We start from the raw sequence: 21,006 nt of genomic DNA on the forward strand, positions 1-21,006 counted from the left end.
CTTCTGTACCTTGTCTGGACAGTCATGGGAAGGACTCCAGATTGAGCAAAACAGTCCCTAACTTTGATCTTAAATCCATCAACTTCGCACCTGTGATTATTGCATTTGAGCCCAATTTGACACCAATATTATTTTGATACAAGTTTGCCATGTGCCAGTTTAATTACAAAGATTTTCTCTCTGCACTGCTGCCTTCCAGATGCACTAAAAATCCCTCCTGTAGTCCTCAAGAAAATGGCATCGTCCCTTTTCCACTGCTTTCCTTTTATCCTGTTACTACAGGCAAATGCACTCACTTGCTAAAAATTAGGCTTGTTTGCAGCTTACAAAAATCCATCACTTCTCTGCTTACAAGTGAAAACAAATCAATGAAAGAGCATAAATTATCCCAGGCCCATGGCAATGGTAACCTGAATACTTAAATGTCTGTCTTCTTTGTTATTCCAAGGGAAAAGAGAGCAGAGGAGTCAATATACTAGCTGCCCCATGGATCAAATTTTTATTGACTTAGGCCTGGTCCCCACTAAGCCCCCACTTCGGACTAAGGTACGCAAATTCAGCTACGTTAATAACGTAGCTGAATTCGAAGTACCTTAGTCGTCCGAACTTACCGCGGGTCCAGACGCTGCAGGCAGGCTCCCCCGTCGATGCCGCGTACTCCTATCGCTGAGCTGGAGTACCGGCGTCGACGGCGAGCACTTCCGGGATCGATCCCAGAACATCGATTGCCTGCCGCCAGACCCTCCGGTAAGTGTAGACGTACCCTTACACATTTGAACAGTGCTGCTGAGGTCAATGGGCCAAATTCTACTCTTAGTTCCTCCAGTGTATTATAGTCAATGGAGATATTTTGTATAAATACTACTGTAAGAAAGAACAGAATCTGGATCACTGCTACTACTTGGGTAAGTAAGGCAAACACTGTTTAGCCTCCTGGGGTGTTTTTATGAACCACTAAGGTGCAAAACATATTTTTACTATTATTTATACTGTGATAGCACCTATTGCCCTATCCCCATTATAGTAGGCACTGCACCTACACATTAAAAGACAGTCCCTTGCTCCAAAGAGCTTACTTTCTGTATTCAGTGAATAAACACCCTCCAGCATGGCTACATGGTATAGTGGATTAAGTGCCCTGGTTTTATTCAAGCAAGTTGGTGCATAGTATATCACAAAACCATCATTTCAGATCACACTACAGACAGCCCTCCTGCAGTAGAAATGAGCAAGCCAATTGGAGTAACATAAAAACCTACCCAAACCTCAAACCAAACCTCAATGGATCCTTTTTAAAAGGATCCAGAAGGTTCAGATACATTTATTTCTCTGTTGCTTTTGCACACTTTGTGCACTACATGGTTCCCTCCAAAAGGGGGAGTGCTGAAAAATGATGGTCAGGACACTGTTGCCCTTATCAGACGCAAGCCGCATACAGCGATAGCAGGTACAGAGCTACTCTGGTAAGAGTTGCAGCCCAACTCTACAGATGCAAGAGGTTCAGATGAGTTGGTGAGATTTGGGTGTTTATCTGAAACAAGTAGTTGAACCTTTTGAGATTTACCTCTTTGACCCTCCCACTTTGCAGGGGTCCCAGAGCCCAGGCTCCAGCCTGACCCCGAATGTCTACACTGCAATTAAACAGCCCTTAGCCTGAGCCCAAGTCAGCTGGTATGGGCCAGCTGCAGGTGTCTAACTGCAGTGTAAACGTACCCACAGAGTAAGATCTTTTAAGCCACTCCCCCTTCTTCTTGCTGATATAGCAGGGTGAAGGGGGAGTTACTGGGAAGTATCTGTGCCACACCATACCTTGGCTGTGGTTTCACCCACTTGAGGCCATTTGCAGCTAGGGTGAGCTAACACAGCCCCCACGTTGCTCAAACTCAGCACAGCCCCCACGTTGCTCAAACTCAGATGACTGGCCCAGCAGAGAGGCTGTGCAAGGATCAGGATAGCACAAGGGCAAATTTTAAGCCACTATTGCACCCTCTCCACCTACCTGCTCTCTGTGCACATCTGAATCCCCCCCTCCCCCCAGATGTGCAGCAATTTGAACAGATAACAGTCCATCTCAGATACATGTGAATGGCACAAACACAGCATGAAAACAAGATAACTAGGAACACAGGTTTCTTGTAAAGCAAACACAGGGAGAAGCTATTTGCAGGAGCACCTCTCCTTTCTGTTAACAAATTCAGCTCATTTGCCCCCAGCCCGAGCAGCTCTGCTTTTCCACTGTGCTGAAGCGATTGCCTAAACAAAGGATTTGCTGGTAGCTTGGTTACATCATCAATGTTGCTCTGGCAGGCTTTTGAAGGCAACGTGTGATTAACATATCAACAGAGATGATGAATGGTTCGAGCCCTCAGCTTGTCTAGAACTAAGCTACCGTTCTGTTCAGGAAAGTGCTATACAAGGATACAGTTACTTAGACCGTATTCTGCACAGATGTTTGGGTCCATCAGGCTAGATTTATGTCCACTTCCATATTTCTTTTCCTTTGCAGCTTTGAGATGGACAAACACATGATGGCCTCTTACTCTGAGCCCCCTCAAATGCTGGGTTGTGATATTTGGCAGTAAAAGAATAGCAGCACTGTTCTACAAAGCAGTAATCAGGTGCCTATGTGGATAAAATACTGGATTTATCCTAACAAGGAGAATGGATAATTGTTGAGACAAACAGAATAATGCTGTTATCGGTATCATGCTAAAAGCCCTCAAAACAATGTTTCTAAATACATTTTTAACAGTAAGTACTTGGGCTGTGTAGACAAGTTGCAGAGCGGGGGTGGGAGGGAAAATGGGTCTGAAGGGAGGAGGATAAGAACAGAGCTATGGTAGTTAAAAGAACATGTTTAGGGCAAGATCATTTTATATAAATCAGGGAAGCCGCGCTGGCTTCTGTGTGGCACTACCCAGACTTATACCAGTTGCAGGTCTGGCCCTTAGGCTGAAAATTGCCTCTGCAAAAATGGCATTATGGACTTTCTTGCTCATTGTGTCTCAATGATTCCACATCAAATATGCTCCACTGACAAAAAGATGTTATTTTTCTCAATGGCAGTCCTGAAAACTTAGCCTGGGATTTGAGGGTCAAGCTGGGTTCTTTTTGGCTTCCATACCATCACCACTAATAAAGTTTCGGCAGATTAAGTTACACCTGTGGAATTTATTTTCTTCTAATCCTGCCCTCCGTGTCACTTCAGCAACCCCACTGGCTTCGAAGGAATTGCACATGTATAACTGACTGGCCCTGTAACTGGAACTTAGGGCAGGGCTACACTACAGCCAGGATTGAGTGGCTCTGAGATTGATCCATCACCGGTTGATTTAGCGGATCCAGTAAAGACCCGCCAAATCGACTGCAGATCGCTCTCCAATCGACCCCTGTACTCTTCCCCCGATGAGAAAAGTAAGGTAAGTCGATGGGAGATTTTCTCCCGTTGACCCTCCACGGTGTAGACCCCGCGGTAACTGGACCTAAGGTACGTCGACTCCAGCTACGTTATTCACATAGCTGGAGTTGCGTAGCGTAGTTCGACGTACCGCGGTAGTGTAGACATAGCCTCAGTAAGCAATTCTCTTGCTGATGCACAAGAAGCTTCCTCTCCTAATTATAGGGCTAACAGGAGCAAAACGGAATTACAACTTAGGGCCAGATTCCCAGCTAATGTAAATCCAATGTATGGTAAGTTTACACTAGCTAAGGATGTAGCCTAACATGAGTTGGACTCAGACTAGCTCTTCAGGTGGCACAAAAGAAATTCTCTCATTATTTTCCTCTGAGAGAGAAAAAGGGAGAAGCCCAGAACTACACCTGAGAGATGCTTGTCATGCCACTTAATGCACTTCTGGAAGCTGCTCAGAGGCTATTGTGATAGGTGTATTATAAGAACCAGAATAGAACAGGTCCAGAGGGTCCAATCAGGGCCGTGCACGATCCCGGTCACGGCATTCCTGGTGTGTGAAGACCGAAGGAATCTAGCCGAGCTGTGGGTGCTGCTGAAGCATTGGTAAAGGAGGTAAGATGGCATGAGGACAAGGCCAGGACCTCCCATGCCCCTCCACACTAGCTGACTGGCTGGTGTAGAAGTAGCTGACTCAGTATATGCTGCCCTGGTGATTCTGGAGGCACTGCCTCCTGGAGACACAACGCCTCTGGGAGCTGCTGACAGTTATACACAATCCCTCAAACCCCTCCCCCCCCAAACAAGGACAAGGACTGTGGCTGAACGTTGACTTCAGTGGAGCTAGGCCACGTTTCCCCTCACAGTTCCTCACTTCTGTTACAGATAACCCCTTAGACTATTCCCAGGGAAAGAATTTAAAACTACATTCTTTTAATTGTTCATGCTGCTTGTTTGTTTTCTGCATTTCTTTCAGAGTGAGCAGTGAGACTAGACGAGCCAGCAGACATGGGAAGATGCTGCAAGCATCTCTGACATTCACACACACACCGACGAATCCAGTGAGACAGTATCTGCAACTCGCCTTTATGTTTACCTCTCAGACATTTGGGGGCAGGGTTAAACTGCTCCATTGGATCCGATCCTCGGATGGGAAGGGGCCTATGTGTGTTATACATGAACATAGCCATTCATTCCTCTCCGCTGTGAGCTTTCCCAGAGCAGTCCACATCTTTGTAACCTCCAGGCTAGATCATTGCAATGCACTCTACACAGAAGCTTCTGCTATCGTGCAATGAGGAAACTGGCCTCTTGAACAGAGCAGCCACTCTGACTATGGGAGTGGAAATGTTCCAAGTATAGGTCCCAGACCTCTGGTGGCTTGTCAGGGCTTCAGTTTGGAGAGATTCAGAGAGCAATACAAGACTGCTCTGTCTGGCCAGGCCTCTACTAAGCCATGGGCCTCTGCACATCAGCCATGTACATGGATATTTTAATTGTTGTAGATGTCTTTTTAATTCTGGTATGACACTCTGGAGCTGAGGCAACAGACGTCACTTATAAATCATTAAATATATCAGCAAATACTGGTTTAACATGAGGGCATGTAAAGACAGACAGTGCACAATAAACCAGAAGAGCATGAAGAAGTGAGGGATGGGGGTGAGATGAGTATTGTTCCTCATTTCCCCCTGTGACAGGGTGCTGGGCCAGGAGTGCTTAATCAGCCCCCTGCCATGCCAGCCCAATTAAGGGGAATGGATTGGGGCTGGCTGAATAGACCTGTACCTGCCTGGCAACTAGAAACAGCTGCCAGCCTAATTAGCCAGGGGCTATAAATGCTGGGAGGAAGGAAGCGGGGGTAGGGGAAGAGAAAGGCCAGAGGCTGCCAGGACGTACAGGCTTGAGGCCCTGGGAAGAGGGCAAAGGAGCTGGAGCCAGAGGCAGCAGCAGAAGGAACTGAGGCTGTGGAGAAGTGGCCCAGGGAATAGAGACAGTGAGCTGGAAGGAAGAGGCAGCAGGAAGCTGCTGTTTGCAGGGTCCCTGGGACGTGGACCGGAGTAGTGGGCAGGCCTGGGCCACTCCCCCGCCACTAGCCGCTGAAGGAGCGACCCGGCTGTGGACTGCCAAGCTGCTGCAAGGAGTGGCTGGTGGACTCTTGTTGGAGGAGTCCCCCGGAAGCGGTGCGGGGAACCGGATGGTGACAGCTGTAGGGCTGTGCCACGAAGCAGATGCCGGGAGAAAGGAGCCATAACGGGTCTGCAGGAAGAGGCGAGGACGGGAGAGCCACCACCACCCAAGGACAACAAGGAGTCCGGCGGCACCTTAAAGACTAACAGATTTATTTGGGCATAAGCTTTCGTGGGTAAAAAAACCTCACTTCTTCAAGGGTGCACCTGCTGGGACTGAGCTAATTCCTGAAACACCCAGCAGGAGGCACCAGTGTGGTGAGTGACACCGTGACACCCCCCCACACACACACACCCCTAACCCTAGAACTCTGGTCTGCAAAGCAGCCTTGAAGTGAGCTGTTGAAGCTCCTGGTCGCTGAGTGTTCCTGACACATTCCACTGAAAGTGTTGTGTGAAGCAGGTGCTGGGGGTCCGGGAGCCTTCAGTTTGAGGTTTCATGTGATTTTTTTCCTCATCATTTTTAGAATTGAACATTTTCCTTTTTAAAGTGAGTAACCAATAATTAGTAAAAGTAAATGTCAGAATGGGAAAAAAAGATTCTCATATTCCCCATGAGCACCTCTATTGCCTTTCCCACAAGTGCTGCTGCAGTGCACTGCAACATAAAATAGTAATTTTATTAGTCAGTCTCAATAAGTGACAGGATACAATTATCAAAATCATTAGACTAACCATACAAGGGAATGCATAAATAAGGCATCAGATAATCAAGTTGGTCATTTTTTGTTTGTTTCCCTCTCTGCAAATTTCTCAGAGGTTCCTTGATGTAATAAATTAACCACATTCAGGACCATGAACAGCTCTTCTGGGACAGAACCATTTTCTGATTGGCTGGACATAAGGAACTTGTGTCTCTCCCCACAGCGTGAGATTAATAAAATTAAAAGCAGCTCCTGGGGACAATGTGCATTTCCACAACCAAGCAATAATCCTCTGCAAAACTCCATCTCTCACTAAATCAGTCGCCACTGATTCTTAAATTACAGTTTGCCAAAAGGGAGCTTTTCCAGTCTTCACTCTGCCGGCCACAGCGGGATTCTGGGATTATTCCGAATGAAAAGCCACAAATGTTTAACCAGTCTAGGTCTATGATCAAATCTGGTTTTAAAACAACACAAGTTTAATGCTTTGAGAGTTTAAATAGTTCCCCCACCGAGCTGGCTTGGGGTGGGAGGGAAACCAAGGCTCTGTTTATGCAGACTCTTTTGTATAATAGCAGGATTTGACTCAATGCACTGGGATTTTGGATCCAAATGTTCAAAGGATGGCACATGTAGAATGAACTCTGGAGAAAAAAAAATATAGACGTCTAACTTTGTTAAAGAGCCTCGTTCGCACACTGCTCAGAAGTAACACCGAGCTGAAGTGTCTAGTAGCGACAGGGCGAGCAAAGAGCAGCCAAGGAGGCTTGGAACTACAACAAGAAATGGGGGCATGGAATAAAGAGTTTCTGTGGTGAGAAATAAACTGAAACAAAAGGCTGGTTTGGACGAGCTCTGGCAATGGAAACGGTGAGGCACATGCATTTAACATTCCTTCCAAATAGCCAGCTAACCACAGTTGCTAGTAAAGCAGGGCACACACTGCGTTCAGATTTAGGGGTAAGTCCGCAGCCAAGCTAAGGGCCAACATCCCTCTTTGTGGGCGCAGTTCCCTACTGCAAGAGAAAAGACATCTGCAAATGGATTGTGCGTGCAAATCTTAGTAATTATATATCAAATTGCTTGATTTGCACCTACAACTGTCCCCACGAGTAGGGGCCTGGGCTGTGAAAATATGGCCCTTAAAGTTTGAAGAGCACACACTATACATGATGGCACAGCACCCTTCAACTATGCAAAACCCTGCCAACAATCCCACTGCATGCTCTTATTCACAGGGGTTTATAACTCATCATCATTAGTGATTCAGGTCTTAACTAGTTAGAACCATTTATTATGGTCTTGGCCTCTTTTGTTGGGCGCAACCTTCTGCCCTGATCCCACTGGAACAGAATGGGACATCAGAGTGAGATGCTATGTACACTTTTCAAATACCAAAAGTCCGATTTTGTGCAAGCAGACTGTGATGGTCGCCCTACATGGGCCTGATCCAAAGCCCATTGAAATCAATACAAGGCTTTCTGTTGGCTTCAGGAGGTTTTGGAGGAGGCCCTGAAGATTCTACATTTAAATACCACCCAGAGTTGGGATATTAAAGAGTAACTGAGTGGAAGATGATGAGTTCAAGGGGCTAGCCAACTCCAGTATGTGTAACATTTCAAGAAAAAGGATTGCTATCTTCTTCTGAGTTAATAGAATAATGTAAAGTTCCCGTTTTTATTTAGAATGGGACTGCAGCACCATTTGATTGACTTTTTTGCACATATAAAAGCTGTACATGCCTAGCTAACAATAGGAGTTAGCAAATTTCAAGTTTCAGGGCATAATGTAGGTTGCTACAGGGGTCAGGAATGAATTTCCTGCACAATTCAATTGCATTATTGAAGAGGTGTCTACCACTGAAGTAACAGGGAATGGCCAGTGCCAGAGGCAAAAAGAGGGGCTTGATGAACTAATAGTCTCATCTGGTTTGGCAAATCCATTGACATTGTGGTGTGTAATCACCTCACCCTAATAGGGGTGACATCTTTCAATCCTCCATACAACCAGAAGGCTAGAGCTACAGAATCACAGAGAGTTTATATACAGGGATTTTTCTCAATATGGGATACACTTGTCAAACTGTCTAAAATTGTCTATTAGGAGTTTCTTCTCCCTCCTTCCCCCTGGTTGTGCAAAGAATTTAAGCGTAAAATTCCAATTAGGGCGAGGAGATTAGGCTGTTATATTTACATAGGATTTGCCACAAAGGATCAGTTCATTGGTCCATCCAGGCCAATACCCTGACTCTGCAAGTAGCTAAAATCTGTTGTTTCAGAAGAAGAAAGTCCTTCTCTCACAAATAACTCACATAGGTCTCTGTGCAATGCTGCTCAGAGCAGTAAATTCCTTCCAGATCCCGTCGGTAATGAGTATATGTCCTGAATCATAAACTATAGGATTATCCTTATCATTAGTTTCTCTGCATGAAGATGTAGTTACTGAAAGAAAAAAGTTAACATTAGATTTGGGAATAACATAAGAAATCTATGCATGTACTGAGAACAGAAAATAGCCTGGAAAAAGCAGCCCAGAGACAATGGTGAGGAATGTGGGATAAGTGCCTAGACAGCTTAGAAAGAAATGATCTGCCAATCAGAAAGGAGAATCTAGCTCCAATACATGGAAATAAAGCCCTGGAGTTTTGCTAACTTGACATCATAAAGGTTTTCTTGTAGGAAGAAAAAAAAGTCCATTCTTTATGAATTTTCATTAATGATTTGGATAATGGAGTGGAGATAAAATTTGCTGAAGACACCAAGCTGGGAGAGCACTTTTGGAGGACAGGATTAGAATTCAAAATGACCTTGATAAATTAGAGAATTGGTCTGAAACCAACAAGATGAAAGTCAATAAAGACAAATGCAAAGTGCTACACTTGGGAAAGGAAAACGTCAAATGCACAAACACAAAATAGGGAATAACTGGCTGGGCAGTAGTACTGCAGAAAAGGATCCAGGGATTATAGTGAATTACAAATTGAATGATGCAGTTGTGAAAAAGGCTAATATTCTGGGGTGTATGAACAGGAGTGTCATATGTGAGAAATGGACGGTAATTATTCCACTCCACTTGGCCCTGATGAGGCCTCAGCTGGAGTACTGTGTCCAGTTTTGGGTGCCACACTTTGAGAGAGATGTGGACAAATTGGAGAGAATTCTTAGGAGAGCAACAAAAATGATGGAACGTTTAGAAAACTTGACCAGAGAACAGATAAGAAACAGAAATAGAAATCAGCCCTTTTCATTTTACCCCTATAGCTCTCTACCTAGCCAAACATGCCACGGCTGCCCCACACAATCACTTCTAAGGCTTAGGAAGAGGGAGGTGTTTTTTAAGAAGCCAGAAATAGTATCTGCTGGCGTTCTCGTTTCTATTAAAAGTTGACTTTGATTTGGCTCCCTGTGATTAGCAGAAACAGGAGAAAGACAAATAATAATTCTGCACAGCTGTTTGGAACTGACAGACCTGACCTCCCCAGCTGAGAGCTCTTTGTGCTGTGGAGGCTGTCACCTAGCAACCAGCCTTTGCAGCTGCCAGGCTACAAAAAAAGTGAAAGCATGACTTATGGAAAGGAAGCACATGTGAAGAGGATAAGGTGGGAACTGAATCAATCTCAGCTTTGTCTTGTGGCCTAAATACCGTACAGGATACAAGAAGAGATTACAATCAGTGGATCCCACCGAGGGTCAATCTCCAAAACACGCATGTGGTTATTCAAATCAGCTATTCCATAGGTGACTTTTGGAGGGGAAGATAGAAAGGTAAATAGATGATGTTATGAAGCTTTCCTAGACCTAATACTCTGCTTTAAAATCCATTGAGGAATGGTTCAAACCAACATGAATACTGAAGTCACACAGTCTCGCATTCCAGTACTATAGGTAAACATTATATCCACATTACCAGTGGGTGAATTGAGGCAATGAGAAGCTAAAAACCAAATTTTCCAATGTGGGTGCATAAAATTAGGCACATAAATAAGCAGGTTGATTTCAGTTTATGTAGGTGCTTAGATATAGAATTAAGTGCCTAAAGTTAGGCACCTAAGTTTGAAATTTTTTATTTAATTGCCTTACTCAAGGTCACACAGTGAGTCATAGGCTGACTCTGGAGTTGATCCCAGGAGTCTTAAGTCCCTGTCTGCGGCTCTGATCTCTGGAATAAACCGCCTCTCTTATATCAAATATAAAACCTTTGCTATAGCAACTTTTCCTCTTTTCAGATTTTTGAAAAATCAAGAAGATTCTGGGGTCAGATGTCTATTATTGCTAAGTTCAGATAAAAGATGCTGTATATCTCCAGTATTAACATTAGCAGATCCTTAGTATAATTTCACTTTGTTCTACTGCAACTCAGTTTTCATTCCTCCTTTTGGGTTGGATTAAATGCTTGACACTGGCAACTGGAAGGAGCCCAGATCTTTAACATCAGAAACTGCTGAGATTTTTCTCAGCATCTGCTTTCCAGAAAGAAGAGCATTCTGGAGAAGAAGTGCCATGTGTAGGTGGTTATATGTGATTAGCTACCAAGTCATATCCAATGTGAAGCGTATAAGTAACACCAGGCGGATAAAAATTCAAGGAAAGGAGGAAAAGGCTTTAAAATAGAAAACCAGTTTTTTTAAAATAGCAAAATGTGCCAAGCTTTAGAAGATTTCAATCACTTCCAAGTTAAAAATAACATTGTCCTAAATCTTCACTGAGGTAGTTACACAAATTCAGGCATAATCAGTCATCCCTATGGTTTGCATTTTGATCCTGAAATATACATGTCAATTGTAAACCCCAATCACTGCAGTTGTCAAAAAAGTAGAAAATCCACAATGCTATTCATTCTGAAAGTAATACACAGTATTAAAATTCAGTAGCAGCAGAAGAGATGTCTCCACTTTCAGCCAGTATTAAAAGATGTAGGCTCTTGTTTCTAATCCACTATGAAGGGCTTTCAAGTATGCAAGAATAATATTCTTGGTTCCTAATTTTGGCTATCAAATTCAAGTCTTTGATACACTTAATTTACATGTAATCCTGCAGCCTGCCAGCAGTTGATAAGGCTCCTGATATGTGTAAATTCAGTGGAGAGAAGTTTAGTTATTTCAGACATCTTATTGCCTTTTGGAGAGCTCAGTTATATGAAGGCAGGCTGCTCAGGCTGAAGATTTCAAACAAGTCTTCGGCTTTCCTAGTTTGGAATACATATTTGTCCCTGCACTAATTTATCTCCTACATTTAAGATTCTTGAAGAGTTGAAAAAACACACCCCAGATTAGTTGCTATCTCAGTTGGTAACGTACCTCATGGTCTCCTACAAATACTGGATGTTGTGGAAGAAGAAAAAGGGTGTTATTTTATCTCCAGGCTTCATGTATGTGATGCTGTAACTGTGAAAAATGAATAAAGCTCAGATAATGCAAAGAGGTAGCTGAGACTCGCACCCTTGTTAAGAGAAGACACACATTAACCGTGGTGACGTATGTTCCTTTCAAGAAGAATGGGTAGGTAAAAATTAAGGGTAGGATTTTCCAAAACATTAGTTTTGCAGCATTAGTTTAGCAGCCCTCCTACTGAAGCCAGTGGTAAATCTCCCTTAAAGTAAATGAGGAGCATAGTTAGGCCAACATTGATCGTTTACTCTCCTTCACCAAAAAAAAAGAAAAAATCATAATCTCTTCCTAACCAGTTGCCCCTTCCTACACACCCAGTCGTAATAAGGAGAACATCCCTCGCCACCATCAACTCTCCCACCAGAAATGGTCAGCCAGGCTAGGTACCTCACATGAAACCCGGGACTTTAAAGCTAATCACATCTACAGATAGGCAAAAGAGGAAGCTGAGCTGCAGTCCCCAGCCTACAGATTGAATGTCATATAAACAGCACACAGCAGATGGTGAGGGCAGGGGAGAGCAATGAAGGATACTCAAATCCTGCTCTCCCCTGGTGCCCTGCAGGCAGACTGGCTGCATAATTATTTCTGTGGCCCCAGTACAGTTTATTGTACTCATTGTCCTTCAGACAATGGATCACAGACCTGGAGGATTGGAAAGGCTCTGACCTCTCATGCCAATCCAGCTGCTGCAAACAAGCACTCAGTCACACTGCTAAAATAATGCTTCGTAAGGTTTTGATAACCGTGTGTGCACATTCATCTGTTTTTCAAAATCCAATTTTTGTTCACTTTAAATTAATTTCCCCTTTCAAATAAATCAACAACAACAAGGTCACAATTTAGACCAACTGCTTCCAAAATGTCCATAAACAGAAGCATTTTCTAAGTTAGAAAAAATGGATGTCTATTTCAAGGTGTTTTTTCTGCAATATTATATTTTTTTTAAATGACAAAGATAGTTACAATTCAGTGGCAATGAGATTTGCATCTATCTCAGTAAGAAACAAATATGGTTCCAGAATCAGGGCCGGCTCCAGGCACCAGCGTACCAAGCAGGTGCTTGGGGCGGCCAATTCAAAGGGGCGGCACTCCGTCCGGTATCGGGGCGGGACGTCCGGGTCTTCGGTGGAAATTCAGCGGTGGCTCCCTCATTCCCTCTCTTCCTCTTTGAGCTGCCGCCGAATTGCCACCGAAGAGGAAGAGAGGGAGGACCCGCCACCGAAGAAGCGGCACGATTGAGCTGCTGCCGAAGTGCCGCCGCTCGTCTTTTTTTTTTTTGGTTTGTTTTTTGTTGTTGTTTTGTTTTGCCGCTTGGGGCGGCAGAAAAACTGGAGCCGGCTCTGTCCAGAATGAACAGATAAGGACATTGGTATCACCCCTCTGTTTCAGAGGTTTTTAAATAGAAAAACTGACATGATCTTAGGACCCGTAGCGTCAGGCATGATGTTACATAAGGCCCATATGCCCAGCAGTTCAAGATTTGGCTGCAGGCTCATGGGGGATGGGGTGTCTCTCTTTTCCTTGAGGAATTCACGTTCTGGTCATTATCCCTACTTCTGTTTGCCTGTTCAGTAAATCTCCAGGATCAGCCCTAGAACTCCAGTTCTCCATGTCAATCAATTTGCCGCAAGCTGCTTGACTGACAGGAACTCTTGAGCTCAAGCTGCAGCAGCTCCAACAATATTGAAGATCTAGACAGATCTGATTGAACCTCTCTCTCCAATGCTCCTTTAGACGTGTTTTCATTGCACTCATTTCTATGCCAATAAATCTCATCACCCCGATGGACCCTAGATTGTAAGACGGAATTGGTTATCCCTGGAAACGATCAAAGACGTATGGCTACATCAGGGTGCACATTTCATAGAGAAAAGAATCAATGCAGAACCAACTAATACACTGACCAAATTCCATGAAAGGTGTCAGGTGCAAAAGAGTAAGGAAAGAATGCTCCGTCATCTAACAAGACTATGTTGTGGAAGTTCTTACAAGTCTGTCATTAAGTTATGTTCCAGTACACAAATCCCTTCAAGGAATTCCAACTGCAGAGCACAGAGTATGAAATATATGATAAAAATGGAAGAAAATAATATTATAAAGTCATTACAGCATGAATAACTTAAAACTTTTGGCTGCAAGACCAGTAATAGAGAAGGGAATTCAGCAGCAGAGATCAGGAAAGAAAAAGGAGATGTAGAATGAGACAGGAAACGAGACATTGACCAAGCACCCACATCAGGTTCCAGACGTGTCAGAAACATTAGAAATATATTCAAATGCAAGCACAAGAAAGACTTTCTGATCTATTATCCTGTCAATATACAAAGGGAACTCCCATCAATACCATTTTATGCTCAGGCACTGAAGGGGAACCAAACTCTTTTGTATCGTATCATAATACCAATAAGAAATGGAAAAGTCCTAAACGTCTTTCTTGGCCAGTAACCTGTCTTGTCTCCTGATATTCGGTATACAATTTCCTTTGCTTGTTTTCAGCCTATTTATTCCTTGTTAAACCCTCTGGCACCACAATGAATAATTCCCTTCCCTCCTGATATCCAGATAATTCTCTCCCTTTCTACCGGCATTCAGATGAAAGGGAAAGATGTCACCGGAAAAGACAACCTCCAAAATAAAGATGCTGGTCACCATTTATTTTTTAAAATTACCTGTAAGGGGTGGGCAGCCCAGAAGTTGGTAATGGAAACCCTTTCACTTCTAGGTCAGACTTGATCCAAACAGGTAATGGGCTGTTGGTCTCTATCATCTGATGGCCTTACGGGGGCCTGAAGCCTGTGAAATAAGAAGCAGGTCTCTATCCAGATCCTGCTAGGCAAGTATCCACCTCAGATGTGAAACTTACGTGTGCAGGAGACAAGAGTTTTCTCAGCATCTGGCACTGAGAATCTGGAGTTCACTGGTGGAAGAGATGAGGACTCTGAGATTTTCACCTTGAGAACAAAATACACCTTCTAACATCTTTTACCAGTCTTGTGGCAATAACCAGTCATAAAAAAGCCACACCTTTGCTGACTGAAAGGAAGTGATGAGAGAACTGTTGGTTAAATCCTGTATCTGTTGAGTCAATGGCAAAACTCCTGTCGGACTTCAACGGGGCCAGGATTTCACCCTATATCTTCTTGTGTTCACTTTATAATTTTGGGAGCTGCGCAGAGATCACACAAGAATCTACACTCATACCTATATCAGACTCTAATAACGTTGTGGCCTTATTGACATTCTAGATTGACAGGCCAAAGACTAAACTGGCCATGAAGAGTGAAATATCCTCTCAGCCCTTTCAAGGCACAGTTGTATGTGTGTGTGACTGGTGGGGAGTAGGGAGGAGAAGACTTGCACGGCTGCTGCTATCCAGGCCATTCCTGTTGTTTGAACAAAGGAATTAAGACATCAAGGCTGTCAGTACAGCACCCTTTCACAAGTACCAATGTCCCTTTTTAAAAGACTCCTTTACATTCCATGAACCATGAAAAAGGATGATAAAGGAAAGCAGAGACCATCCAGAACTAGGAGAAACCAGTACACAAGGGTCAATGCACTCAAGAAGATCTCTCTCAAGAGGAGCAAGGATATTATTAATTAAAATCCCAACACCTCAAAACCCTGCTCCATCAAAAAATAAGCCACTTGTTACAGGACAGCAAGTCTGAGGATGAGGGGGAGGGGGAGAATACTAGTTATCCATTAGTTATCCCTCACACGGGCCTGATCCAAAGCCCACTGCCATCCATGGGAATCTCAGATGATGGGATTTCCTCAGAAGTGCTGGAAGCACTGTGGTTGGTAAGTAATTGAAACTGGAGAGATGGGGACTTGTTTATTTAGGTTTTAAGTGGGCAAATGTCCAGAACTGTAACTTTGACCTGAATACCTTTATTTCTGTAAACTAAAGAAACCCTACAAGAAAGGAGTTGTTTCACTTCAATTGACTTGCCAGAGTAAATGTGACAGAGGTTTCATATATTTCACCTTTTGGGTTCAGTGGGAGCAAGCAATGAACTTGCAGTTTTGGCAGTGGAAGGGTTTTCACATGAACATTGGTCCTAGAGGATTTTAATGTACATTTTTAAATCAGTGATAAGTGTGCCTTGAGCTAAGCATTTTTTCCAGAAATAATATCTGATACAGCCTCACTTGGGGGAAGAAATCCATGTTCTAATAGGTCTTTTCCTCCCCAACTTCTATGATCCTCTAATCTAATCTATGTAAATAGAAATAAATAGGTACACTGTTCACAGACTGATGTAGTGGCACAATGAGAGTTCTAGATAACAGCTCTAGATGACAGGTCTATGAATAGTTCACCACATACATTTAGGAATACATTTACAGGAAGCTAGCTTATCCACTGTAGCTTATCCACTTAAAAACTTAAGTAGATACTTGAGTTAAGACTTGGTTAAGTCTGTTTTAGTGTCTGGTCACCATATGAATCATCCAACACTGAAACTTCCAACTTAGACTAAGAGCTCCCTAAATATCCCAGCACTTGAATCTAGGATGACGTCTATGCCAGTGATGATGACGTGGCTTCAGAAGTTCTATATCCCATGCAGCATAACTGCTATTTCCAATGAGATGCTTGGGCCATTATTATTTTGCCATGTAAAATGGAAACTTTGGCCAGTGTCAGAAAGGAAGTGTCTCATCTTGATTTCCATACGCTGGTGTACATCATGAGTCACTCCACTGAAGTCAATGGAGTTTTGCCCATCTAGAACTAAAGCAAGTATAATCAGATTCAGGCCCTATATTTCTCTATATCTACTGACAATCCCACAAGAATGCCCTTAACCACAGTATTCTGGAAAAGAAAAGAGAATCAGACAAGAAAAGCAGCCATTTTAACCTAGCACACAATGGTTACCATAGGCGAGGGGATGCCGGGCAAAAACTAACTTGTGTGAGGTATGTTTGTTCTAGTTCTCGGGAACCAAACTCTGTCCTTTTTACATCAGAATGAAATACTCATGGCAGGTCCACCAAATTTTCAGACTTAAACCAGAGAAGGAATTAAATGAAGAGGCGAGAGAGAGAGAACAGATCTCCTGCTGGCTCAGTGGCATCAAGTGAAACTCAAAGAAACTGAATGCAAGAAAACCCCAAATGAAGCAAACAAGACTCTTCTCTATCCAAAGTATTATTAACCTGTGAAATCTTAAAAGGCCTAGAGAAGTTTTAGACTAGACTCAGACTCTTAAATGTAGACATTTGCAGCAACACAAGCGTAGCAGCACCACTTACACCACTCTGGTTTTGGGCTAGTTGCTGCCTCTGTTTTCCCGTTGAGCACCCCAATCACTTCAACATTAGCGTTCATGTGTGAAGTAACATTCCTTCTTGGGGATCTGGGTTTATAGTAATAAATAAAGTGCCCAAGGAAACACAGGAACTCCCACCAAGCATTCCTAGCTGGTTCACAATATCTTGGTACAGGGCTCTTAGTACTGTCCCTATTGAGGCTTTCCTCTAGCAGCCTTGCTCTCCACAATTCCTAACTGGCTCCTGGTCCCTACAGGGTTTCACCCCCAGGCCCTCTATCTGGAACATATTTCAGTGTAGAGCAACTTATGCAGCCCTTTTGGTCTCTGTCAAGCAGCTATTCCCAGGGCATCCTACCTAGAGTGTTGCCTCTGGCTCTCCACTGGCTTCTGCCTTATCTCCACCCTCCAAAAAGGCCTGATATAGTCATGTGAACTGCATGTCATGTAACTTTGCTCATTCTTCCCACCTGGGGAGGTAAACTATTTGTGTTACTGGTGGGGCTGGACCCATCTCCCCTTGAAGGGCCAACCACTGTGATAGCAAGCGAATGCAATGCTACAAAACAAGTGAACCTCATGCCTCTGGACATAAGCTAACTACCTATAGGGTGCTAGAGGGAATTATTTTCTCCCTTCCCATCTCATAGCAATGCAGACATTACTAGGTACATTATGGGACTATTCCACCTTCCTCTTAAGAGCTCAATATAGACCAATGGATGGGGTTGTGTATATCTATCTAAAGTCTGCTCCCTGTCACACCAGTACAGGCCTGTTACTGAAGCTTATAAAACTATGCTGGCATGACTGAGAGTAGAACTTGGCCCATTACCTGTAATGACAGCTGGGTGGCCAAACTGGTGTGACGGATTTCCATTTCCACATGCCAAATTAAAGTCAGTGTGGTGGAGGCCAAATTGAGCCAATCTGTTGTTTTCACTATCACAGCCTGATCAGCTGTAATTGTGCTCCTCACCAGTATTGCAACAACACTGGTTTAGTTTGGATTCTCAACTGCATATCTGGCTGTGATCTGGGAATCCTGACAAATTCTCTCTCGTGAACTTGCTCATCTCTGACAAAAATGTTTCTTCCTCTAAATAGCCAGTGTCGTCATTCACGCAAGTCATCTAAAGCAAGGTGACTCCTCTCCAGGCACCAGAGACGGGGCAGCCTTGTACATATTTGCAGCTGCTTTGCAAACAGAAAGATGAAGTTCACCATCACCTGCCAAATTAAATTCTTGCCAAGGCAAAGATTGCTAGAGGGGAAGATTTTATCAAGGCTGAAAATTCTCAAGGGAGTAAGACCACAAATGTCCTGACATATGAATATGTATATAACTTCATTCGATGAGACAGCTAACACTTGGAAGGGACAGAAGCACTTAGGGAGCATCTCCTGTAGACAAAAGTCATTGAATAGTGCATAGATATCTCTTTTCCCTATATAATTGAAATGATCAAGTCCAGAGAACAGACCACTGTATTTTTATATGGCTAAGAAAGTATTCAATTATCCTGTCATGACTATTATTACAGAAGAATCCAGGAGGTATGGGAGGAAAATCCAGCTACCAAACACCATCTATTAAACTGTCTCTCATAGCAGCATTATAGCATTTATTTCTGCTCTTTGAGGCAGGAACTTTTATGTTGTGTTTGTACAGTGCCTAGCACAGCTGGATCCCCATCTTGACTGGGACCTCAACACCACCAAGTTCTCAACAGGAGATCATTTATAGCATTTAGTTAACCATCAGCAGAAGTCTTTGCTGTTCTGTTAACAGAGAGTAAACAGTTAATAGTGATAGACAATTAGGCCCAGATCCACAAAGGTACTTAGGCACCGAAACCTTGTCACTCGGCTACCACCTGACCCTATAGGCACCTAAACTCACTCAGCACCTAAGTGTTCAGGGTAAACGTTCCCTAGGAGTCTATGTTTTTGCCTCAGGACATGCACACAAAGGGTCTGGACACCGAAGACCAAGGGCAATCCACAGACTGGGGGAAGATAGGCACTCCTCCACCTATCTCACTCTTGGGACCTGATCCAGTAGGCATGGCCAGAAGCCACCTACCAGATCAGGTCTCATTCAAAATCTGAGGACAGTGCCCCCATTCTAGCTTTTAGACCAATGGTTAGACCACTCATCTGGGATGTAGGAGACCCAGGTTCAATTCCCCCCTCCAACTGAAAGGGAGAAGGGAGACTACTCGTCAAATCCTACCTCTCAGGAGAGAGTTCTTAACCACTGAAATGTGAGATATTCTGACATGGGACTCCCTCAGTATCTCCTGTTGAGCCTAACTCCGGCTTTGTGGATTGCATTGTGGTTCCAATGATTTTCTAGGCACCTAAAAGTTAGGCATTGCAACACCTCAGTTCCTTTGTGGATCTAGATCTTCTAGAGCATTGTTACAGAAAACTGGATTAGAATACAGAAGTGAACATGCCATGGAGAGGCTTAGCATGTACAGAAGGTATTCATTTTTATGTATGAAGAGAAGACAGGATTCAGAAAACATATGTTGGTTTACACACATAATCTGCACCCCATGTCTAGTCTAGTGGGAAGTAGAGGGTGGAGGCCATGGGCTATCATTATTGACCAACAACTGGAGAAGAGAATAACCTTTGCTCCAGCAATAGCAAAAATTTTAGGTATGTAAGAAGTTAGGTGTGGCAGTCAGAGAAAAAAAGAGGTAGGCACAAATGGGATAATCAGTGTGGGTGAGAGTTGCAAAATCTGGTTCATGTTGTACTGCATTCAAATATTCTGATCATCAGGATGTTTAAAATTACAACCCCATCTATAGTTTCTATTTTGTTTTCTTCTAAATTAGATTATGAACTATTCACGGCAGGAACTGTCTCTTCCAGTGTATTCAAATAGTGCCTGGCCCCTACTGGGACCCAGTCCTGATAAGGGACTGTGGATGCTACTGTAATAAAAATAATAAGAATAATAATTTGCCAGGGCAACCAATTTGCAATACACTCCTTGGATTAGACCAAGTTCCACTCTCAGTTACAGACGCAGTAGGAGTTGTTGCACCCATGTAACAGAGCTGAATTTGGCCCATTATCTTTAAGAGTGGTCTAACACACTATCTTCTTTGTCCTTTATCATTTATTATATGGCTGTGAGAGTGTAGGAGGTAAACTCCTATTGCTTTGATTCTCACTGCGTTGGCTCATGTACAGTAGGTTCTTTGAAGTTCCTTTCTTTTCGAGTTATGGGGTTTCTGTCAAGAGGTGGCAATGTGCTCCCAGCAGAGAGACTGCATGAATACAGTTAAATGGAGCATTAGAAATACGTGCAAGACTGAGTCAAAAATAAATAAGCTTCTTAACAAACACAAAGTGTTTGTTTAATAGTTTCAAGAAAAACTGAAATATTCCTCCATAGAAAATGCAAGATACGCAGAGCAACAACACAACTCTATTTTATTTTTTTAACAAAAGCAACAACAACAAAAAAATAGTTCCATTGATATTCTCGAGCACTGGTGCTCCTCTGCCCCTCCTACTCTCTGCCTATGGCACATAGTAGTCTAGTCTCTTTTAGATCTCCTTTCCCTTGTTGGATTTAGTGTGCAGGTGCTGGCTGGTGACCTGTGATATACAGGAGGTCAGATTAGATTACCTAGTGGTCCCTTCTGGGCTTAAACTCTATGGATATTATGTTTATTCATACACACAGCATCCTGCTCCAAATTTACAGTTTATCATCCCATCTGTAGTAGGTTTGCAGTGCGTAGAAATGGAATTATTTGTATGCCACTGTACCTTCACCACTAATGCCTACATTTCTAAAGCACTCTGATGACTGCTGATGAGTGTCATAGAAATGCCTATGCATAAAATAAATAATCATTTCACCTCATTAAGTGAAGCATATGGACTCAATAAGGATGATTTGCCTTTGTACATTGCCTTTGTAAATTATATCATTTCGCGACAGTGGAAGTAACACTGCTGTGATGGCACTTAAATAGTGAGACTGTCAAGAGTCTTGTCAACATTTCAGCTTTGAGCAGCTTGGGTTTTTGCATGAATCTCTTTTTTTTGGAAAATAAACCAC

The 21,006-nt window shown here is 43.3% G+C and overlaps 1 protein-coding gene across 4 annotated transcripts in view; it reads right to left on the bottom strand.

Annotated features, from left to right (window-relative positions):
- The window catches only part of DCX (doublecortin), a 101,885-nt gene that overhangs the window by 59,347 nt on the left and 21,532 nt on the right, over positions 1-21,006 (bottom strand). The window lies entirely within an intron of this gene.

This window comes from Terrapene carolina, unplaced genomic scaffold (genome assembly GCF_002925995.2).
Source record: "Terrapene carolina triunguis isolate 2854851 unplaced genomic scaffold, T_m_triunguis-2.0 Scaffold131, whole genome shotgun sequence".
NCBI classification, from domain to species: domain Eukaryota; kingdom Metazoa; phylum Chordata; order Testudines; family Emydidae; genus Terrapene; species Terrapene triunguis.